Source organism: Columba livia, chromosome 2, assembly GCF_036013475.1.
Source record: "Columba livia isolate bColLiv1 breed racing homer chromosome 2, bColLiv1.pat.W.v2, whole genome shotgun sequence".
Taxonomy (NCBI): Eukaryota; Metazoa; Chordata; class Aves; order Columbiformes; family Columbidae; genus Columba; species Columba livia.
Window position 1 is genome coordinate 158,327,613 of NC_088603.1, and position 17,703 is coordinate 158,345,315.

Sequence of the window (17,703 nt, forward strand, 5' to 3'; positions counted from 1 at the left end):
AAGCAACAGGCATTTTCATCTTTGTCCCTTTGTCAAGTCCCCTTCCAGCAGACTCACCACCCATTATAATCCCAAAGGAGCACTTGGCCACCTTCTCATCCCATCTTCAGCTCATTAGGACTATCGCAGACATTCTAATTGAGCCTCTCCGACCTCACCTTACTCATCCTACCATTCATTCCTCACCCCTTCCCAGCCTCTGCAGCTCCACATCTCCTTTAGCCCAAGCCCTCACCATGGAGCTCAAGCCTTTCCAATTTCCACCACTGCAGCCCTATGTCTCCTCACCTCAGCCTCCTAATTTCTGATCCCTCTCTCCCCTCTGCAGCCTCACACATCCCTCACCCTAAAGCTCCTCAGCCCCTCCCCATCTTTACAGCTCTGCACACCCCTTAACCCAAAGCTCCTCCTCCCTTTTTCTCACCTCTCCAGTCCCATAATTCCTTCACCCAAAAGCATCTCAGCCCTTTCTCACCTTCAGTCCACCCACATCTCCCCAACCCTTCCTCACCTCCACCAGCCCCTCAACCCAAACCCTTCCTCACCTTCACCCCAAACCCTTCCCATCTTCACCAGCCCCTCCTCCCCCGACCCCAAACCCTTCTCCACATTCACCCCAAACCCTCATCTCCCTCACTGCAAGTCTTTCCTCACCTTCACCAACCCCTTCCTCACCTTCACCCCAAACTCTTCCTTACCTTCACCAGTCCCTCATCCCAAACCCTTCCTCACCTTCACCCCAAATGCTTCCCTACACTATCATCACCCTCACCCCAAACTCTTCCTCACCTCCACCAGCCCCTCAACCCAAACCCTTCCTCACCTTCACCCCAAACCCTTCCCATCTTCACCAGCCCCTCCTCCCCTGACCCCAAACCCTTCCCCACCTTCACCCCAAACCCTCATCTCCCTCACTGCAAGTCTTTCCTCACCTTCACCAACCCCTTCCTCACCTTCACCCCAAACTCTTCCTTACCTTCACCAGTCCCTCATCCCAAACCCTTCCTCACCTTCACCCCAAATGCTTCCCTACACTATCATCACCCTCACCCCAAACTCTTCCTCACCTCCACCAGCCCCTCAACCCAAACCCTTCCTCACCTTCACCCCAAACCCTTCCCATCTTCACCAGCCCCTCCTCCCCTGACCCCAAACCCTTCCCCACCTTCACCCCAAACCCTCATCTCCCTCACTGCAAGTCTTTCCTCACCTTCACCAACCCCTTCCTCACCTTCACCCCAAACTCTTCCTTACCTTCACCAGTCCCTCATCCCAAACCCTTCCTCACCTTCACCCCAAATGCTTCCCTACACTATCATCACCCTCACCCCAAACTCTTCCTCACCTTCACCAGCCCCTCATCCCAAACCCTTCCTCACTTTCACCCCAAATGCTTCCCTACGCTCTCTTCTCCCTCACCCCAAACTCTTCCTCACCTTCACCAGCCCCTCAACCCAAACCCTTCCTCACTTCCACCCCAAACCCTTCTCATCTCCACCAACTCCCCCTCCCCTTCACCAGCCCCTCATTCCCCTCACCCCAAACCCTTCCTCTCCTTCACCAGCCCCTCATCCCCCTCACACAAAATCCTTCTTCACCTTCATCAACCCCTCATCTCCCTCACCCCAAACACTTTGCCATCTTCACCAGCCCCTCATCTTCCTCACCCCAAACCCTTCCCCACCTTCACCCCAAACCCTCTGCCATCTTCACCAGCCCCTCATCTCCCCTATGCAAGCCTTTCCTCACTCTTCCCCCAAAACCTTTCTCACCCCAAACCCTTCCTCACCTTCCCCAGCCCCTCACCCCAAACCCTTCCTCACCTTCCCCAGCCCCTCACCCCAAACCCTTCCTCACCTTCCCCAGCCCCTCACCCCAAACCCTTCCTCACCTTCCCCAGCCCCTCACCCCAAACCCTTCCTCACCTTCCCCAGCCCCTCACCCCAAACCCTTCCTCACCTTCCCCAGCCCCTCACCCCAAACCCTTCCTCACCTTCCCCAGCCCCTCACCCCAAACCCTTCCTCACCTTCCCCAGCCCCTCACCCCAAACCCTTCCTCACCTTCCCCAGCCCCTCACCCCAAACCCTTCCTCACCTTCCCCAGCCCCTCACCCCAAACCCTTCCTCACCTTCCCCAGCCCCTCACCCCAAACCCTTCCTCACCTTCCCCAGCCCCTCACCCCAAACCCTTCCTCACCTTCCCCAGCCCCTCACCCCAAACCCTTCCTCACCTTCTCCAGCCCCTCATCTCCCTCACCCCAAACCCTCGCCCCAGAGCTCCCCAACCGCTCCTTACCTCCCATCCCCCTCCTCACTCCACACAACCCAACCGCCCCCCGAAGCCCCTCACCCGCTGCTCCCCTTACCTGCCCCCGGGTCTCCCCCTGCACCCGGGACCTGCTCCTTGCGGCGGGGGTGGGGGGAGGCGGCGGTGCCGACGGGGAGGGTGGGGGGGGAAAGGAGGAAGGAGCGAGGTCACTCACAGCGGCACGAGCGCGGCGGGGACACCGGCACCAGCGGCCGCTTTATACCGGGCTCCTCGGAAACCGTCTCCCGCTTCCGCTTCCGCCCCCTCCCCGCGCCGGGGGTCATGAATATGCAGTGAGGGGGCGTGGCTGAGGGGGGGGAGGCGGCGGGCAGGGGGCGTTGCCAGGGCGACAAGCGGACGGGCTACGGGGCTGCCCGGGGCTCGGCCCAGGGGCGGGGGCGATCGCACCTGAGGGGAGCGGGGGGGCGGGGTGTGGGGGGACAGGTGTAGCAGCCGCTCCCGCTGCTCGGGGGGATGACGAGCCCTTCGGCACCTTCCCAAGGTGGTTCTTGTGTGTAAAGGGAGATCAGTATAAGTCCAGTATAAGTTGGGGAGCGACCTGTTGGAGAGCAGTGTAGGGGAAAGGGACCTGGGGGTCCTGGGGACAGCAGGGTGACCATGAGCCAGCACTGGGCCCTTGTGGCCAGGAAGGCCAATGGTACCTGGGGTGGATGAGAAGGGGGTGGTCAGTAGGTCAGAGAGGTTCTCCTGCCTCTCTGCTCTGCCCTGGGGAGACCACACCTGGAATATTGTGTCCAGTTGTGGCCCCTCAGTTCCAGCAGGACAGGGAACTGCTGGAGAGAGTCCAGCGCAGGGCAACAAAGATGCTGAAGGGAGTGGAGCATCTCCCGTGTGAGGAAAGGCTGAGGGAGCTGGGGCTCTGGAGCTGGACAAGAGGAGACTGAGGGGTGACCTCATTCATGGTCACAGATATCTAAAGGGTGAGTGTCAGGAGGATGGAGCCAGGCTCTTCTCGGTGACAACCAATGATAGGACAAGGGGTAATGGGTTCAAACTGGAACACAAGAGGTTCCACTTAAATTTGAGAAGAAACTTGTTCCTGGTGAGGGTGGCAGAGCCTGGCCCAGGCTGCCCAGGGGGGTTGTGGAGTCTCCTTCTGTGCAGACATTCCAACCCGCCTGGACACCTTCCTGTGTAACCTCATCTGGGTGTTCCTGCTCCATGGGGGGATTGCACTGGATGAGCTTTCCAGGGCCCTTCCAACCCCTGACACTCTGTGATTCTGTGATTCTGTGATCGCTGAGTGCCCGAGTGGTGGCCTGAGGGTGACTGGAGGCCGCCACCTTGTCTGCCCCCTCAGAGATAAAAGTGTATTTTCCACAGAAACATGGCACAGAGCCCCTCTCCCCTGTCAGAAAAAGTTCCGCGAAGCACAGCTCCAAACAAATCGGAAAGTGCAGGTCCCTACCTGAGATACTGCAAACACGCCAGCCTGAAATCGTCAAAATTTTTCCTTCATCGTTAGGAAAAATAACACCTTTTCCACAGGTTTGGCCATGCGTGAGGTGTCATCCCACTTCTCCACACATCCTGTGCTTTAACAGCATCTCACACACCAGACCAAGGGTGCAATTAGGCGTTTGTCATGTTTACAACGTACAGCACTCAATATACAACACGCAGCGACCACCGGGAAATCTAAACGCTTGGCTCCTGATGGCAGCCACAGTCCTGCTGTGTCGGGAGCACCCCCTGCAAATTCGCCATCAAACACCGTATTGTGTATGCTTTTTTTATTCCTAATTACATTTCATAGCCTTAATTGCGCTGACTGCGTTGGGCAGGGCAGCGTAATATTTAATTTTCATTACTTACATAAACCGGGGATGCATAAAGTAGCGTGTGAGCGGCGTGTAAAAATGCACGTTACTTGCATAAGCGTAATTGCCTTTTGTTTCTCGGCACGCCGTTAAGTATATATATTCCAAAACAATTGTTTTTTATTGTGAACTTCTTTCTCTGCAGCTCACGAATAAATAAACCACGAAGCATACCAGGCTTCAGAAAAAGGAAAACCACAGAAGGCAAAGTGGAATAACTGCGCACGTCTATGTGCTGTTAAACAGCTTGAGACTACCAAAAATACCATGATTGCAGGCCCTAAAGAAACAGAAAAACTAAAATATTTTATTATAGAATGCTGTTATCAATAGATATTTATTTTTAGGCTAATTCAGACCAAGGACTGAAAAGCATGCGTGACCATGGTTATGCACAGCTCACTAAATTAACAACCCTCTGGTGAGGATTCCCAAATTCTCTTCGAATAATGATGGAGTTTTTGATGTTTAAAAATACTGTAACAACATTGCTTGCTTTTTGAAAAAAAAAAAGTCACAAAATAATTATCTTAATTAGCCAAAAGATAAAGTTACAGTACTGACAACAACCCCGTGTAACACCTACTCTTGGCAGCAAAACAACATCCATTAAATCACTACTGAATGTATGCAGTATAATTTAATAAAACATTCAAGTTTATTCCATAGAAGAAACAAAATATACCGATGTTTATAGTAGTAGAAAAGTCAGAGAAAAGGCTTCAGTGGAAATTATATGAGACCCTAACACAACTGAGATCACTAAGCAGGAGTCTCAAAGTGCAGGTGTAGTTACAACCTCTAAATTATGCTTCTTGTTACCCATAAATTTGTGTCAGCCTGATATTTTGGCACTTTGTTTTAAAATAACTGGAAGAAATCCCACTTTTTGGGATCCTTTTGTTGCCTGCTGTTGCGGCAAAGTGTGGTCTTTACCTCACCTTGACATTTCAGGCTTGTTCAGGCAATGTCCAGACATGTCTCGATGTGTCGGGGTATTTCTCCATTTTATTTCCTCAAGTGATTTTCGCTTGAGGGTTGTTGACTGTCAGGCTTCAGTGGAGCCGAGAGTCAGAAAGGGTAATTTTCCATAAAACATTTTAATGTTAAAAATCCAATTTTTTATAACGAGATTGAGGGGGTGGAAAAAAAATCCTACCCAAGGAAGCAGACCCGCCTTTTTCCTCTGAGGTTCTTACTCAACTCTAAATATTTAACCCATAATAAATAAACGCATCCTCAGGTCTTGGCAGGGGAGGCACGAGCGTCAGTCAAGCGACTGATGTGCTGTCCAGACGTGTGCTGGTGTTTGTGGGGCTGGGAGAAAAGCCCCTGAACGGTGGTGGAGAGCGAGGCTGGAGACACGTTCTCCTTCCCAGCTTTTGTGAAGCTCAACCTTTATCATAGAGTGGTTTGGGTTGAAGGGACCTTCAAAGCTCACCCAGTGCCACCCCTGCCATGAGCAGGGACATCTTCACCAGCTCAGGTTGCTCAGAGCCCCGTCCCGCCTGGCCTGGGATGTCTCCAGGGATGGTTCATCCACCACCTCCCTGGGCAATCTGGGCCAGTGTTTCACCACCCTCAGTGTTTTTGAGTCCCGTTCCTCAGCGTGTCCCTAGGCTGAGGTGCTTCAGCGAGAGCTTTCCCTGAAGAAAACATCCAGAAGTCACCTTAAAAATCTCTCCATGACTCTTGTTCTGCTCATTTCCCTTTTGTGAGTCACACAGATGGAGAAACCCCCATGGTGCCGATCCCTCACTTGTCCTTGCTTCCACTGGTTGGTTTTGTGTGCAGTAACCAAGGATTTTTAAAAAAATAATATCTACCGGACCCCTGAACACTGGAGAGCAATATCCTGCTCTAAAAGCCTTACCTTCTGTCTTGGCATAGAAATCGGAGCCAGGGGTCTTCCCAATTTTAATGAAACACGTTAATTAACCAGGCGGCAGGATCATCAGCAAGCTGCCGTGAGTTCTCTCTACTCCATTTCACAGGTACTTGGCTTACAAAATGGTTATGAAAATTCACCAGCCAGCCAAGCCAAACAAACAACACCCCCACTATTATTTTACATGCGTGTCAAAAGAAATAACTTGCCGCAGGCAAAGCGGGTGAAGGAATTTTACGAGGCTGCGTCTGATCCTCCCTCTCCCCTCCCTCAGACAGTTAAAGAAATGTTTGGATGATGAAAGGGGTAAGGGAGCAGAGGACAGCTGGTTCAGAATTAATGAAATGTTTGAGCATTATCATGCGATAATGGATTTAACTGACGCTTTGCCAGTGCTCGCATCGACTGTGATTTTTGCTTTACATGAAACGCAGGGTTTCCTAGATTATCCAAATCTCATGAGACTGTTGCTTCTCCTAAACCCTTGAAAATTGCAACTTAAAAAAAAGACAATTCTTCCTCTGGATGGACAAAACCTCACAGGATTGTTTTGATTTACTTTCAGACTTAATGACATTTGACACAGCCGACTCATAGAGGTGTCTCTTCCTTCAGGTGGCTTTGGGAAGCCTGAGGCTGGACTTAAAGCAAATCAGAGCACCCAGAAGCCCAGGTGAGGTCTCTCAGCCAGGACACTTGTGAACAGGAGTTGAAAAATGTGTCTTAACTTTTATATATTCCGCCTATAACTTATCCCCAGGGTATCTCTCACAAAGGGTGAGATATCTGATGGGAAATCCGTGCTCTGGGCTTGAAACTGCTGTTTATCCTTCTGCACACCCTCCCCCAACACATGCTGTCATTAAGCTGGAACTACTGTGTAAAATAGCTCCTGTCCCTTGATGTCTTTTCCTAAAAGCATTGGGATGCTTCTTATTTCTGCCTGTCACATAGACTTTCCGTGAGCAGACAAGTCATGGACAGCAGGATAACGCCTGTGACTTTGTGGCTGGGACCCAGACAGGCGGATTTGCTGCTCGGTTTTAGGTTGCCTGCGGTAGCCAAACTTGATTTTGAAATTCAGAGAGGCAAATGGCTTCAGACAGGACCTGCGGGTACAGACCTTTGTCTGGTCTTGTGCCCAAAGTTCACTTGGAGCAATATCAACCACCTGAAGCAAACAGGGTGGTGCGGGTGTAGGGTCTCTTTGCCTTTCTCCTGGGCTGAAACCTGGATTAAAAGCAGCAGCTATACCTTCCCATACCATCCCCATATAGAAAATAAACAGTTTGTGGTGGAGACTCGAGCTGGTAGCGGTTACATTGGCAAGATCCAGGCTGTAAGATGCGTTTGCCGCTGCTTCCACTTGTGAGGTCTCGTCATGAGTTCATGCCTTAAAGAACGAGAGAGTTCCCTATCATTATTTCCTGGTTTGCACAGCTAAAAAAGTCGGATTAATGGCTGCAAACATTATCCTGCCTCTTGAATGTATGTGGTCTATAATTATCTCCATGATAAAACTGTGAGGAATTAAGCTCCGGTGCAGTTTATAGCTGACAAGGGATGACTTGACAGGCCTTCAAGAATGCTGGCTCTAGTCCTCACTTAAGCACCGGGAACTGCAGGGCTTATTCAGTTCAGTCACTTCTTCCCTTGCAATGGACATTCAAGAACCTCTTTGTTTTTTGAAATACTATTTACTCTTTCTGTTTCTCTCCGCTTAGGCAATGAGCTGAGATTAGTCAGCTTTCCTTCCGAGCTGCCTGACATTAAACCATGACTATGATGTTGCTGAGGTTTCCATTGCTGCACAGGGATATTTGTATTTTGGTCTCTTTATTTTCACTGAAAGCCAAATTGAAAAATAGAGACTTTTAATCGTATTGGGTTTGCAAAGAATCAAAACCTTGAACTAAAGCCTGAAGTACAGGAGGCTGCTTAAGTCTGAGATTATTTTCATGTGGCTTCATTCCCATTACCTTTATCCAGGTTAAAGCTGACCAGTTTACACTGGTGAACACAGAAAAAATGATCAGTTCATATTCTGGCTGCACAGGCTCCTGCTGGAAAGCTGACTTGATTGAAGTTTCACCTGAGAGATCTTGTTTCCTTGATGCTTTCTCATAACAACATGACATTTCACGGATCAATTTACAGATGATAGCCACTTGGGCTAGTCCAGTGCAGAAAAATATATCATATTTTATCTGGTCACAACAGAGAATCACAGGCTGGTTGGAGTTGGAAGGGACCTCTGGAGATCATCCAGTCCAACCCACCTGCTAAAGCAGGTTCACTAGAGCAGATCACACAGGAATGTGTCCAGGTGGGTTTGAATGTTTCCAGAGAAGGAGACTCCACAACCTCTCTGGGCAGCCTGGTCCAGGGCTCTGGCACCTCAGAGGAAAGAAGTTTCTCCTCATACTCAGATGGAACCTCCTGTGCTTCAGTCTGTGCCCATTGCCCCTCATTCTATCATTTGGCACCACTGAACAGAGTCTGATTCATCCTCTTGACACCTACCACGGAGATATTTATGAACATTGATGAGATCCCCTCTCAGCTTCTCTTCTCCAGCTGAACAGCCCCAGCTCTCTCAGTGTCTCCTCATAAGAAAGATGCTCCAGACTCCTCAGCATCTTCATAGCCACTGGACTCCCTCCAGTAATTCTTTGTCCTTCTTAAACTGGGGAGCCCAGAAATGGACCCAGAACTCCAGATGTGGCCTCACCAGGGCAGAGCAGAGGAGGAGGAACAACCTCCCTGACCTGCTGCTCACACTCCTCCTAATGCACCCCAGGTACCATTGGCCTCTTGGTCACAAGGGCACATTGTTGACTCATGGTCAACCTGTTGTCCACCAGAACTCCCAGGTCCTTCTCTGCAGAGCTTCTTTCCAGCAGCTCCACCCCAACCTGTACTGGTGCCTGGGGTTGTTCCACTTGCCCTTGTTGAACTTCATCAGGTTCTTCCCTGCCCAGTCCAGCCTGTCCAGGTCTCGCTGAGTGGCAGCACAGCATTCTGGTGTCTTACTCTATAGCTCTAGAAACTAAAACATGACCTCGAGTTAACTGAGCATTTATTCACGCCGCCTTGTTTTGCAGCCTTTTCGCTACAGCTGGATTTAAATCACACAGGTGTTTTTGGGCACGTCTGTTTTGATCGCCCACATGGGACCTGGAGACTCTGTAGCCTTCCTGGAGGACTCGCTTTTCTCTTTGCTCTGCTAAGGCCTGTTACAACCACGTGCTGTGATTTATCTCATCTCTCCCCTTGCTTAATCGGTCACATACCTAATCAGCATTTGCAATATTCTGCATCCCAGCATAGACATGATTTCAAATTGTTCAGCCCTGTGTCATGAAAACTGCATCTGCAAAAAAACAGCGGTGTTGTCTGTATTTTTGGAGAAGTCCTAGGAAACAACACAGAAGGAGCTACACCTGAGCTGGTGACTTCTGCAGCTGTGACTCAGTGTTCGCAGAAGTCCATGAGCAAAAATAGACACTGTTGTGCGGACAATATTCAGGGTTTTTTTACCTTCCCCTGAAAACATGAGTAACACTCACCTGGGTGATGGAAAAGTGAGTTGGATTGGCACTGGTTGGCAACGGGATGGAAAATTAGTATGTAAAGAAACTAGTGATTAAGATAATAAAAACAATGTTAGGAGTCTTAGGTGAAGCCAAGTTTTATAACCCTCGAGCTTTTAATTGTGAAATCGTTGGCTCTCGTTTTGTTTCTGAAATAGAAATCTATTTAAATGACTTAAGCAACCCAAGTCTCAAGAATAACCCCGAGCAGACTCGTGTTGTACTTGTGACCGGCAAACTGAAATGAATTGGGTGAATAATTTTTATTCTAGCTGCTTGAATTTCCAAACACGACCAAACAACTGCAGACCCCAAAGCGTTTCATGTGAAAGTAATTTTAAACTTTGAGGAATAAATAAAACGCATTTACAAAGTTCGAAGTTGATTGGAGAGGAAATTAAAATCCCCAGAAAAATATAGGGGTGTTTTTAGGGTTCTTTTAATTGTTTCCCCCCAAAAAAAAGTTGGGTGAAAACTGACAAATTCACAGTTTGTGGAATTAACTCAAGACAGTTTTTGCTTTTCCCTAGAACTGAGTAACAGGCCAGTCTTGAATTTTCGTGAAATGTTTGATTTGGGGAAGTCCCTCTACCTCAAGCGGTGTGGATATTGCACACTGCTGGTCTTGTGATCTAGTTTCACTTTACAGCTAAAATGATTTCAAAGCTCGTTGCTCCCCAAAGGAGCAACTTTTCCTTTTCGTCTGTTCATCGTATATGCTCAGGATGAGTCAGTTCATCTAGCTGATTTGGTGGGAAGTCCTACATATAGAAGGAATAGTTTTCTGCTGGATAAACCAAACACATTGACTCAAACAACAATCCTAAACCTTCTTTCAGCTCATGGAGAGCAGTAGATCATGGTCAGGCCTTTTCACATCATATTGTCTCTCCCAGGGTAGGTCACCGTCCAGTTCTCACTATAAAAATTCCAGTTCCTTCTCAAGCAATTTAATCATCTTCCTCAAACTCTTCCCAAGGCGACGACCACAATCTGCTGGAAGGGGACCCGGAGGTGCCACTGCTTTTTCTTAGACATGCCTGTGAACACTGTGCCAACAGCAAGGAAACCAGGAAGGTGACAGAGATGTCCTTCCATAGAATCATAGAACGGTTTGGATTAAAGGGACCTTCAAAGCTCCCCCAGTGCCACCCCTGCCATGAGCAGGGACATCTTCACCAGCTCAGGTTGCTCAGAGCCCCGTCCAGCCTGGCCTGGGATGTCTCCAGGGATGGGGCATCCACCACTGGGTAACCCAATAATCCTCCTGCTCTTCCTACTTGGACAATCTTATCAGTTCAGCAGCATCTTTATTTTTAAGGGGAGCCTGGTGACTAAGCTCCCAACTCAGGTACCTCAAAGACCCAGGGCTGTTTCGGTACGACTATTTGACTAGAGATTATGTACAACCTTGAGAGTAGACTTGAGAGCTTACGGCTTCTTCCTTAATAAAGAAATTAATAAAACCGAGAGGAGCTAAAGTTCCTAGCAATGAGGTTATGTGGGAGGTTTAACAAGCTCCCTGGGGAAACACTGTTGCTGCAGAGAACTTTAAGAAGAGACCAGGAGAAATGTTTTTGAGGATTTTGGATTTTTCAAGTAATCAGTTGTGTTTCTGCAAAAAAAGGGCCTTTTCCAGTCCCAATGATACAAGAAATGGCCTGAATGGGATTTGGATTGCTCCAAATTTGAACAAAATATATTTGTTTTTCCTGCTGGCGAGTTTCATGTATTTTCCTCACTCTTCTTTTTTTCCCTGTTAGTGGTTTTGGTCAGACCAGAAGCTTATGTTGTAGAATCTGCCAGAAACAATGTTTTCGCAATTGATGTTTTCTTAAATGCTTTTCCAAAGTTGCCAGTCAGTGCCCTTGGAGACGGAAATCCACTCTTCAATTATACAACAGGTACGGAACAGACACCGGCCGCCTCTTGTTTTTCCTTATCATCTATCAGACTCAAACTGGAGACCTGCTGGTGCTGGCTCCATAGTTCATTTGCTCTTCCACCTCCCTTCTGAAATGCCCAAGATAATAGATAGTCCTCAAAATGACCTGTCAAACGGCCTGGTCCTTTCGTATTGATCTTCAGTCACTCTGCTGCACAAACTCCTCCTTTTCTGAGAAGAGTGAGCGTGTTTTGTAGGGATGTCAGCTTTATGTCATCCCTTCTGGCTTATTTTGAGCTTCTCAGAAATGAAAGATGCTGCTGTGCATCTGCCCTTTCATTCCCTTCCCCACTCCCTGCTCTGCTGACCGCTCACCAAATATTCCCCACACAATTTATTGCTGCAGGTTTGCGCCTTGCTGGGGACCGTAAACTTCAACCAGAAGTTTTCCTGTGGTTTAAGCAGATATGAGATCTCTACACCACGTGTGTTTAGTCACGCTAGGAACAATTCTTTTTTACAATAAGGGTGTGAAACACTGGCCCAGGTTGCCCAGAGAGGTGGTAGATGAACCATCCCTGGAGACATCCCAGGCCAGGCTGGACGGGGCTCTGAGCAACCTGAGCTGGTGAAGATGTCCCTGCTCATGGCAGGGCTGGCACTGGATGAGCTTTGAAGATCCCTTCCAACCCAAACAATTCTATGATTCTATATGATATCAAATACCACCAAATCCATATTCCATGTGAGCCACTTGCAAATCTCCGATATTTCCAAAAACGCTGTTGCTTTGCCCAATACCTCCGAGCTCCATCTGAATCCTGTGCTTCAAGCCAGTGCTTAGAAACCTTCGAGCTGTGCAGAGCTTTGCTTTCGATCTATACAGGACAAAAAATTCAGAGCTGGTTGTGGCAGATCTCTGGCAACCGTGCTGTTAATAACAGGAAGAAACTGAAGCTGTTCAGCTGATCCATGACCATTTCTAACTCGGCCCGCAGTTTATTATTTGAACCGCGAAAAACTTCAAAAAGATTTAATGCATTGTAGGGACAAACAACCCACCTCCTTGTCTCACTGGTGGTTTCCATGCTTTACCTTTTTATAGATCAGAAATGGTGTGCAGGTGCAGAAATTCCTGTTATTTTTAGAGCACAAGATACTTTGTGTGTCTATGTGTTGCATTCAATGACTTTACTTTCTCTCTAATGACCTATGAGTATCTCTTGTCTCATGGAATTGAGTGTTGTTTGCTTGTTCACAGTTTCCTTTCCTTCCGTTATCCAGCAAAGAAAGTTTGCTTAAGTGGCTTTTGTGAACTCTTTCAAGATCCCCAGAAGGATGATACAGGAAACAGAGAGTTTCCTTTCTATACAAACTTCTAGGGTGTTCCCATAATAGTCTGAAATTTATCTGCACTCAACAGCCTGCAATTGGACAAAAAATTAATGGACTGTCAAGGGGATCAGGCAAAACACAATTAACATATCAGAGAGAGAAGAGTTTGCAATAAAAAAGAATCCTCCACTTACACAGCACCTTTTATCCCATGTTGCCAAACACTTTCCTTTCTATGTTTCCAATTACTTTACAAGTTGGCCACGCTTGAACCGTTCAGCCTGAAATTTTCCATAATTGCTCCCTGCCTCAAGTTGAATACATTTTTTTTTTGCGGAATGAAGGGGGAAAAGTTACACACCAAAAAACCCTCTAAAAAAGACGCAGTCGTATTTCACTGCGATTAAAGCTAAAGGATCGGTTTTATGAATGTTTAAGCTTTCTGCCTCTTAATTTTGAAGAGCACTTTTGCACCGCAGGAGCCTGGAATGGGAATGAGACGCTTGGCACGGACGCAGCGCTGGGGATCAGAGCCTGTCGCCGTCTCCATGAAAATGCATGTGTTTGTCCAAATAATAAACCACACACAAACCTCTATTTGAATGTATTAGAGACGTGCTTGCACCTCATTTTTTATGCTGTGCCCATAGCTTCTGCAGCCCCCTAAAATCAGCTCCTGCAAGCAGAACATCTGGACAGGGCACCAACAAAACGGATTCTCATTTTTCGCGATTTCACCCTGGGTGACCTGGCACGGCGGGTGAGATCTGGGAGGATTGTAGCACCGGGAGGGAGGGCAGGGCCTGTGTTGAAAGCTGACAAGGTAAAAATGTGAGTCATTAAAAGGCAACGAACAAACCGTAAAGAAACAATTACTTACATATTTAAAAAAAATAAAAGATCTGGAAGGCACGTTCGCCTGGCGGTTGACACTCCCTTCAAAAGCATCGTGTTATTCCAAAAGTCTCCCATGAGATGAATAAACCTTGCCAGGAATAATTGCAGACCTGGAACTGTATAATTGCCCAACTACGTACGGGCAGAGAACAGAAAGGGAACCTCTGCTTCTCTTTTCCTGCCCATTTCTGTGATTTCAGGGCTTGTGTTGGCCCGAGCAGACAGGACACCAGAAAAAGAAAATAAGAAAAGCTTTTAGTAAGAGCCTCACAGCGTTTGTTGTTTTAAACTCCATTCATAAAAGCAGTTAGCAGGCCGCTCTGCAAAACCCAGAAAGCTCTTGACTTGCTCTGAGCCGAACGCTGGCAGATTTTGTATCCTCCCAGCACTAATCCAGCAATAACGAAAATGGCTTCAAGCCACTTCAGACTCTAGTGTACCCATTAGTTTTCTCCGGTTATAGGGATCAAAGGGCTACAAAGGGCAGTGCAACGAGGAGATGCAGATGGCAGCTCCGCGTCCCCTCTTAGAGGGTTTTGGTCCATTTTCTCAAGCAGCAGAGACCAAATTTGGGGAGCAGCTGTCGTGGCGGCATCGTGTCCAGATGTTGGACGATTCAGCAGCACACCCACATCACAGGAGACCGGGCATCGCATCAGGCCGTGTTAACGGTAGAGATGTGCTGCCCTTATTTCAGTGATAATTCACGGTTAGGCAAAAATATCAGATATTTAATCTGCTGCAGGTTCGTGTGCAGAATGACCCATATCTGCATGGCCACAGGCAGGAGCTGATGCAAAAATTGTTTGCGTAACAACAATTTATTATTTTTTTTTAAGTTAAGAACCATATTTAAATCAAAAGCCTTGTGTATACTGAGAAGGGGATGTCTTTAGTGATGAGACCCTATATTTCATTCAAGCCAGAGATTTCCTGTGAAATCACTATTTAAAATAGTCTCTGAGAAAAAGCAAAGGAGTTCTGCTATAAAACCTCACGGTGAAGAGAAAGAAACTAAGGAGGATGGTTGATAGATGGAAAGGTTTGGAAAGCAGAGGGTGGTGGAACTCCTTTCAGGAGGGAGGATTAAAAGAGATGTGCTGGGTGCCCAGAAACACGTGTGGCAGAAGAAGGTGCCGGGTTGGAGCAGGTTGTCTGATCTATTAGGCAAAGCACTGCAAAAGCTGTTTGCTCGGGACAGAAATAAGAGATGTTCACAGAATCCCAGAATGTCAGGGACTGGAAGGGACCTGTAAAGCTCATCCAGTGCAATCCCCCCATGGAGCAGGAACACCCAGATGAGGTTACACAGGAAGGTGTCCAGGCGGGTTGGAATGTCTGCACAGAAGGAGACTCCACAACCTCCCTGGGCAGCCTGGTCCCACTGGAAATAAGGATCAGGGGTTAATTGACTAGACGAACATCCTGCTGAGGAAGCTGTCCTCATAGAATTATATATAATTATAGAATAGCTTAGTCGGACACTAAGCCACGTGATGTCAACCGCCCCGAGCTGTCACATGGGAACCGTTATACGTGTTAATGAGCAAGATGGGACAGACTTTGTAGCAGGGCCTGTTGCGATGGGACAAGGGGTGATGGTTTTAAACTAAAGGAGGGACATTCAGACTGGACATCAGGAATAGAGGGAATACAGTGACTGTCAGCAAGTTTGCTGATGACACCAAGCTGGGAGGAGTGGCTGACACGCCAGAGGCTGTGCTGCCATCAGAGACCTGGACAGGCTGGAGAGCTGGGCGGGGAAAAATTGAATGAAGTAGAACAAGGGCAAGTGTAGAGTCTTGGATCTGGGCAGAACAACCCCAGGTTCCAGTGTAAGTTGGGGAACGAGCTGTTGGAGAGCAGTGTAGGGGAAAGGGACCTGGGGGTCCTGGGGACAGCAGGATGACCATGAGCCAGCACTGGGCCCTTGTGGCCAGGAAGCCAATGGTACCTGGGGTGGATGAGAAGGGGGTGGTCAGTAGGTTGAGAGAGGTTCTCCTGCCCCTCTACTCTGCCCTGGGGAGACCACATCTGGAATAGGGTGTCCAGTTCTGGGTCCCTCAGTTCCAAAACCCGCCTGGACACCTTCCTGTGTAACCTCATCTGGGTGTTCCTGCTCCGGTGGGGGGATTGGACTGGATGAGCTTTCCAGGTCCCTTCCAATCCCCTGATATTGTGTGATTCTGTGATTCTGTGTAAGTTGCTCACCACGTTTTTGGAGCTTTTCTGCTGACCCCAGAGGGCTGCCGGGGCTCCCGCCTCGGGCACCCAAACTCAGCGCTGTGGACACCTCCTGGGTGCCTGTCAGGGGACTGTGCCCTAATTCTGTGTCTCTCACTGAAAGAGCCACCTCAGGTCTCTGGAAAAAAAAAGCAAAACAAGGACAAATCCGTGCACATCCACTACTCTGTTTTCATCTACAACCAAATTCAGCCAAACTTTGAATGTCTGTTTGAAACTTCTGTTTCCTCCCCACTGGCCTGTTTGCATGCTGGGGTGCACGTTCGTTTTTATCTCTTTTCTTTTTCTTTTTCTTTTTCTTTTTCTTTTTCTTTTTTTTTTCTTTTTCTTTTTCTTTTTCTTTTTCTTTTTCTTTTTCTTTTTCTTTTTCTTTTACTTTTTCTTTTTCTTTTTCTTTTTCTTTTTCTTTTTCTTTTTCTTTTTCTTTTTCTTTTTCTTTTTCTTTTTCTTTTTCTTTTTCTTTTTCTTTTTCTTTTTCTTTTTCTTTTTTTCTTTTTCTTTTCCTTTTCCTTTTCCTTTTCCTTTTTCTTCTTCTTTTTCTCCTTTTCCTTTTCCTTTTCCTTTTCCTTTTCCTTTTCCTTTTCCTTTTCCTTTTCCTTTTCCTTTTTCTTTCCCTTTCCTTTCCTTTCCTTTTCCTTCTTATTTTTCTTTTTCTTTTTCTTTTTCTTTTTCTTTTTCTTTTTCTTTTTCTTTTTCTTTTTCTTTTTCTTTTTCTTTTTCTTTTTCTTTTTCTTTTTCTTTTTCTTTTTCTTTTTCTTTTTCTTTTTCTATTTCTTTTTCTTTTCTTTTTCTTTTTCTTTTCCTTCTTCTTTTTCTTCTTCTTTTCCTTTTTCTTCTTCTTTTTCTTCTTCTTTTTCTTCTTCTTTTTCTTCTTCTTTTTCTTCTTCTCCTTTTCCTTTTCCTTTTCCTTTTCCTTTTCCTTTTCCTTTTCCTTTTCCTTTTCCTTTTCCTTTTCCTTTTCCTTTTCCTTTTCCTTTTCCTTTTCCTTTTCCTTTCCCTTTCCCTTTCCCTTTCCCTTTTCCTTTCCCTTTCCCTTTCCCTTTTCCTTTCCACAGTTTTGCAGTAGTTTCGCAGTCCACCTGATGCTACGCTCCTCACTCCAGACACGACAGAACCAAGCTGAGCAGACTTTAGGTGCAGACACCGCTGTGTGAAGTTTTAGAGCCCGCCTCACATCCAAGGCAGAAGAATCCGACGGACTTTCCTCAGCTGCAAAACTGTGGCTCAGCCTGTCACTGGTGCCTCTGGAAAATTAATCCATGGGCCGTTTTTCCAAAGAATGGCTGGCAAGGTCATGCTTTTGAGGCTGTAAGGGCACAGCCTTTTCCTCCTTGCAGCTAGTACACATGCCAGCTTTGCTCGTCCCCTCCTCGGATGTCACCAGATCGCTGTCACATGAGGGAGCGTGGGTGGGGGAGTTCCCTGGCAGCTCCCAGCGTGGTGCCATTGGCTGCACAGCTTGTTTTCTTGCACGGTAAATCATCGAATAGTTTGGGTTGGAAGGGAACTTCAAAGCTCATCCAGTGCCACCCCTGCCATGAGCAGGGACATCTTCACCCAGATCAGGTTGCTCAGAGCCCCGTCCAGCCTGGCCTGGGGTGTTTATCTATGAACACAGCCCGACGATTGCTCAAGGTGTAACTTAAACCAGCTCTTCAGGGACACAGCTCCTGGCTGAACCCTCCTCATCCCTCGCAAGGCTGAGCAAAGGA

General features: G+C 47.5%; 1 protein-coding gene across 4 annotated transcripts in view; it reads right to left on the bottom strand.

Annotated features, from left to right (window-relative positions):
- The window catches only part of SLC45A4 (solute carrier family 45 member 4), a 92,685-nt gene that overhangs the window by 66,051 nt on the left and 8,931 nt on the right, over window positions 1-17,703 (bottom strand). The window contains exon 1 of one of the 4 annotated variants that reach the window (XM_065054493.1): window positions 2,484-2,573. The exons of 2 other annotated variants lie outside the window; for them this stretch is intronic. The gene's annotated coding sequence lies outside the window, so the exon portion shown is untranslated. Of the gene's footprint in view, window positions 1-2,366; window positions 2,574-17,703 lie in introns of those variants that run through there. One more of the 4 variants, XM_065054491.1, reaches the window with a different exon arrangement.